The sequence below is a fragment of the Mus caroli genome, chromosome 12 (assembly GCF_900094665.2).
Source record: "Mus caroli chromosome 12, CAROLI_EIJ_v1.1, whole genome shotgun sequence".
Lineage (NCBI taxonomy): Eukaryota > Metazoa > Chordata > Mammalia > Rodentia > Muridae > Mus > Mus caroli.
In genome coordinates this window covers 249,233-255,989 of record NC_034581.1, presented here as the reverse complement: position 1 = coordinate 255,989, position 6,757 = coordinate 249,233, and the positions used below count along the sequence as shown (strand labels likewise).

General features: G+C 38.5%; 1 protein-coding gene across 3 annotated transcripts in view; it reads right to left on the bottom strand.

Moving 5' to 3' along the window:
* Window positions 1–6,757, bottom strand: part of Asxl2 (ASXL transcriptional regulator 2) — an 81,371-nt gene that overhangs the window by 57,891 nt on the left and 16,723 nt on the right. The window lies entirely within an intron of this gene.

The window sequence follows — 6,757 nt, the reverse complement described above, 5'->3', positions numbered from 1 at the left end:
AAACAAAACAAAACAAAACAAAAATCCCTGAGTATAGTGACTCACATACGAAATCAAGCCTACAGAGGGAGCAGTGCTTCTCAGCCTTCCTAATGCTGCTGCCCTTTCATACCCTCATGGTGGTGTGGTGAGCCCCAACCCAAAACATTATTTCATTGTTACTTCATAACTGCAATTTTATTACTGTTATGAATCTTAATGGAAATATCTGTATTTTCCTATGGATTTAGGCAACCCCCTGAAAAAGGGTTTTTGACACCTCCTGCCAAAGGGTCTCAACCCACAGTTTGAGAAACACTGCTCTACAGGCTGAGGCAGGAAGATGACAATGTTCTGTCAGCCTGGGCTATAGAGTAAAGAATCCCCCCACAAAAAAATAAATGAAAAAAAAAAGCATGTTATAAAATATCTAATTGTAGAGGTTAGAAGGATGGCTTGGTGGTTTAGAACACCTGCTACTTTTGCAGAAGATCCAAGTTCAATCCCTAGCACCCACATGGAAGTTTACAACCATCTGTAACTCCAGTTTGAGGGGATCCAATGTTCCCTTCTAACTCTACAGACATCAGGCATGGAATGTGGTGTGTGCAAATACATCACACACACACACACACACACACACACACATGCCCGAACCCGCCAAATATTGATAAGTGCCAGATACGGCAGCAGGGAGGTAATCTCTGCGAGTTTGAGACCAGCTTGGTCTACATACTGAATACCAGGCCAACCAGGGCTACACTGAAATCCTGCCTCAAAAACCAACAAAAATAAATTGATACACATAAAATGTTTTATAGCTATTAAAATAAAAGCTTGAAACTAAGACCAGCATTAAAATACAGAAAAAAAAAAACGTAGTACAAATATAAAAATCAGTCTAAGGTCAAGCAGGGGATACAGTACTAAAGAAAATAAACTAATGCTTGTTTTTATATAATTGGGCTTTTTTGTTCATTTGTTGTTTCTTTGAGATAGAATTTTCATTCTGCAGCACAAGTCTAAAGTGGTGTGGAACACTAGATGTAGCCCATGCTAGCCTCAAACTCAAGGCAGTCTTCCCAGTTTAGTCTCTCAAGCACTAGTATTACAGGTATGGAACACCATGCCCAGCTTTTGGAGCTGCGGTACTTAAAGCAACATATTCTTAGAAAACAGGAGTAGCAAGAGAGCACACTGAAAGTTCATATGGAAGTCAGGAGGTGGTGACTCGTGCCTTTTAATTCCAGACCAGCCTGGGCTACAGAACTGGCTCCAGGACAGCTAAGGGGTAAACAAGAAATTCCACCTCAAGAAAGAAAGAAAAGGGAAAAGAAAGGGGGAGGGGAGGAGAGGGGAGGGGAGGAGAGGGGAGGGGAGAAAGAAAGAAAGAAAGAAAGAAAGAAAGAAAGAAAGAAAGAAAGAAAGAAAGAAAGCAAGGAAGAAAGGAAGGAAAAAAGGAAGGAAGGAAGGAAGGAAGGAAGGAAGGAAGGAAGGAAGGAAGGAAGGAAGGAAGGAAGGGGAAAAGAAGGGAAGAAGGAGGGAGGGAAGGGGAGGGGAGAGGAGAGGAGGGGAGGAGAGGAGCATATAAAGGGCTGGAGAGATGGCTCAATGGTTAAGAGCATTAGCTGCTCTTCCAGAGGTCCTGAGTTCAGCTCCCAGCAATGACATGGTGGCTCACAACTATCTGTAATGTGAGCTGATGCCTTCTTCTGACATGCAGGTGTACGTGCAGATAGAGAACTCAACTCATATATATTAAATAAATAAATAAGTTTTTAAAAAAGCATATATAGAGTTTATAAAAAGCATATATGAAGTCTGACTGGAGACTCCTTAAGTAATTTTTGCTGTTCTTTTTTTTTTTTTCACATTTTTTTATTAGAAATTTTCTTCATTTACATTTCAAATGCTATCCCAAAAGTCCCCTATACCCTCCCCCCACCCTGCTCCCCTACCCACCCACTCCTACTTCTTGGCCCTGGCATTCCCCTGTACTGGAGCATATAAAGTTTGCTAGACCAAGGGGTCTCTCTTCCCAATGGTGGCCGACTAGGTCATCTTCTGCTACATATACTGCTAGAGACACGAGCTCTGGGGGTACTGGTTAGTTTATATTGTTGTTCCACCTATAGGGTTGCAGACCCCTTCAGCTCTTGGGTACTTTGTCTAGATCCTACATTGGGAGCCCAATTTTTGCTGTTCTTGTTTGGTTCTTTTGGTTTCTTACAATTACTAAGAGACAAAAACAACTTTTACATTTTTATAAAAAGGTCTATCGATTTTTATTTTATGTGTATTTGTGTTTTGCCTGCACGTATGTCTATGAGAAAATGTCAGATTCTGGAGTTATAGACAGTTGAGAGCTGCCATGTGGATGCTGGGAATTAAAACCCAGACCTCAGGAAGAGCAGTCAGTACCCTTAACTGCTGAGCCATCTCTCCAGGCCTAAGAAAAACAACTTAACTGCACATCCCCCACCACCACCCCCCGCCCCCGAACTGTGGACCGAACCCAGGGCCTTGGACTTGCTAGGCAAGCCTCTACCACTGAGCTAAATCCCCAACCTTGACTGTACATTCTCAACTCATCCTCCTTTCAGTTCTCCGCTGGTCACACTCAAAGCAACAGAGACTGAAGAACGGACATTTTAAAAGGCAGGCCATTGATTGGAGCTCACTATTCACCAGTCTAGCCCAACAAAAAAGTTAAAGGGGGAGGGGGTTTTTGGTGGGAGGGGTGGGCAAGAAAATGCTTGATGTCCACCCCTGTCTTACAACCACATAAGCATGGACATATAAGATACCCAAAGAATAAAATAAAAAAACAAAAATACACACATAATAAACAAAGGAACCTGTCTCTAATGGACATCTGTTCTTTTTCTCAACTATGATAAAGTGGTATATTAACCCAGAGAAGGCCACAAGGGTGCTATGATTAAAGGCATATGCCATGAAGCCCAGCTGAAATTGTTAAAAATAAAACACACACACAAAGGGGGAAAACGACAACAAAGCCCACCTCCTCGCCCAAGGTTTGGTAGAGTGCTGCCTGCCATGCCTTGTAAAGGCCAGGGGCTTAATCCCCATTCTCAAGGAGGCAAAATAAAATCCTTACCCAATCTACTGCCTACCCTTTACACACAGATTACAAATGTGAGTTTAAGTTTATCACTAACTAGCTATACAATTCCTTCCTGTTACAACGTCTTTATGAGACAAAATACACATGAAATACCTAACTCCCATTTAAATAAGGTCATTTCAAATACTGGTTCATTATAACACCTAACTTTTGAATCTTATGGTAAACAGGTAATAAAAAGCAGCTTTGAGCCAGGCGGTGGTGGAGCACGACTTTTAATCCCAGCACTCGGGAGGCAGAGGCAGGTGGATTGCTGAGTCTGAGGTCAGCCTGGTCTACAGAGTGAGTTCCAGGACAGCCAGGGCTGGAGAAACTCTGTCTCAAAAAAAAAAGTAGCTTTGAGAGAAACAGATTGCTTCTCTATTTCTGTGATAAGAGCACTGCCTAGCTATTTATTTATTATCTTATTACGGATAATTAGGATACTTAAAGTTATTTTTTTTTAAGGGGGGAGGGGTTTCTGTATAGGCCTCGCTGTCCTGGACTCATTCTGTAATCCAAGCTGGCCTTGAACTCAGAGATCTAGCTACTTCTGCCTCCCCCCTACTGAGTACTGGGATTAAAGGCATGTACCACCACTACTGCCCAAATTATCATGCTCAAAGTTCTTAACAGCTGGACCAAATTCAGTTTTTGCCTCTAAAATAAGTAGAACAAAAAGTTACATATAGGATCTTAAGATTCCAGGTAAAAGAAGTGTCACTGTGAATGAACACACAGATTGAAACCCAGAAACTTTTCGGAAAAAAAACAAGAACTGAACTGGAAACAATAAAAACACAAAAAATTATCTAAAACTTTATATTGCTGCCCTATTGGGTGGTTATTGTTCATTTAGCAATGCAATTTTGAATCTTAATAGCTAGTGCTGTTATAACTGCTTTCTGTTTCTTTAAAAAAAAAAAATTACTTTTTGAAAACTGAACTGGGTCCTCTTCATGAGTAGCAAATGCTCTTAACTGCTGAGTTTTGTCTCCGGCCTAGCTTTGCTTTCTGCTTTTGTCTCAGAGCAATAATGCCAGATGATATGGAAACAGATGTTGAACTTCTGAGTTTTTAAACAGTTGTCTGAGTCATTTAACCAGTTCCTAATATTTTCTATCAGGAATTCTTTCTCAGAGAAGTAACTTAAGAGTTATGGTAAATCTTAGACTATATTAAATGGCTTTGACTTTAAGCCTCAAAAACAAATACTAAAATAGGAGTGAGTTATTAGGTGGTATCGTGCATATGGGGTAAAACTACATAAAACTGGGCATGGTGGCACACATCTCTAACTCTAAGCCCAGCATTTTGGAGACAGATCTTAGTAAGGCCCTGCTTAAAAACAAAACGATCAAAAACAGACCAGAACAAAAGTAGTCCAGCCTAAGTCACTTTGTCCTCAAAGACCTGAGACCACCACTACCACCTACAAAGTATCCAACAGGCCAAAATCAAAGATCCTGTCATCAGAGCATCACAAAACACAGGCAAGCACACTTACACACACACAGAGAAAAAACAAATTTAAAAATTTAAATCTTATTAAGCTTCATTCATGGCCTGTTACTTAAATGAACTTAAAGTACTAACTAAAGTTACAAGAGATTAATCTAAATCTATAAGCAAACATGACATATACATGACACATATATATTTCCTGTTCTCAAGCCTCACATAGAAGTCATATAACTGAAATAAAAACAAAAAAAACCTATTCTATAAATAAGGGAATTGCTGCAGACTAAGGTTATCTGAAGTGGGATGCAAACACAGACAAAATGCCAATTTGGTAAAGGATTCAGACTATGAATTTTAATCTGTTCCGCCTGGTTTCAGGTAAGTATCACTTGATTATAGACAATTGACCATATTTTCTCTATACAAGTCGAGCAAAAATATTTGTAATCTCATAGGCAACGGGCAATGTGCACATCTCTATCTTGTGAGTGTTTTCATCAACATGCTGAATTATACTTCAGTGGTATAAGGCAAATTTAAGTTTTGATAAACCTTAATGTCAACAATTTCTAAAATTATGGCCATGTAATGGTTACAAACTATAAAAATAAACAGTAAAAAAGAGCACACTTAGTGACTAATATTTATACACTATCACAGTTATTTCATTTCTAAGCTAGTTAGTTCGATAAAGTAAAGATCATGCATACAAAGGCACACTCAATAAAACTTGTAAAAGAGTGCTTTATAACTGCTTAATACTCCTTTAGAATAAAGTAATACTTCTTACCTTCTGGAGTTGGAATGCACCCCAAGAAAATAAGGAGGGAAAAAAAAAGGTTTTAATTTTTCTTTACAAGTAACAATAAGCTCCCCCAAATAATTTATACCATGATCTTCCAGCAATACTAACAATCCTCAAATTAGTAATCGTCATCACCTTACTACATAAAACATTACATTTTTTAAATGCATAAATTAATCCAAAACATTGTTGTCTAAAATTGCACATTTAAATTCAGCTATATAGCCTAAGCTACTATAGAAAAATAATTCAAATACTTGAATTCTATGAAAAAGTGTAACTATCAGAGCAGCTTAAAGTGAGAATTTTGTAATAGTATTCGTTTTCCCATGCATTTTTATTACAAGGAATCATAAAGCCATCAACAATGGCCTTACAAGTTATTTGCTTCTCGGTGATCTACAATGAATTTGATGCAAATTTATTAGATTATATTGTTGCTCTTGCTGGGTATACAGGCACTTGTTTGTACTCTCAGATTTATGAATTCTAGGCCAACATAGGCTATTTAGTAAATCCTGGCTGAAGAAAACAAAACGAAAACAGCAAGCTGGGAAAGGTGGTATATACCTGTAATCTCATTATTTACAAGGTTCAATTTTCAGACCACCCTGAGGTTTTTATGAGATCCTATCTATCCCCCTCCCAAAAAAGAAAACAAAAGCTTTGTCTATCAATACCTAAGGGTTTGCTTCTGTTTAACTTTGTCTGTCAATACCTAAGGGTTTGCTTCTGTTTAACTTTGTCTATCAATACCTAAGGGTTTGCTTCTGTTTAACTTCTTCTTGACAGTCCTACCAACTTTGCAGGCTTGACAACAGACTACAACCAGTGTGAAAAGAGATAGGCTTAATACAGGAGCTAATCTTAGAAAATCATGTTATTAACTTAATAAGAAAATGCACATGTGTACTTTTGGGAGTTGTTTCTCCCCTTCCACTCCTTCCACCATGAGATCCAAAGGTCAAACATAGGTGTATGTAGCAAACAAACACTTTTATCTATTAGTCATCTTCAGACACAAAATATTCTTCATTCTTAAATTAGGCTTTTTCTAATGAAATCACTTTGGGGAAATTTAGCTTGGTAAATAGCCAAAAAAAGATCTACTTAATAATGATTTCTGCCATAAAGTAGTGACAATGAACGTTTTATTCTGTTATAAAAGCACCACAAATGTATTTTTATTTTTATTTGGTGTTCTAAAAGAGTGTGGTAGTTTAAACAAGAATGGTCCCCATAGGCCTGGCGAGATGGCTCAGCGGGTAAGAGCACTAACTTCCAATGGTCCTGAGTTCAAATTCCAGCAACCACATGGTGGCTCACAACCATCTGTAATGAGATTCGATGCCCTCATCTGGTGCATCTGACAGCTACAGTGT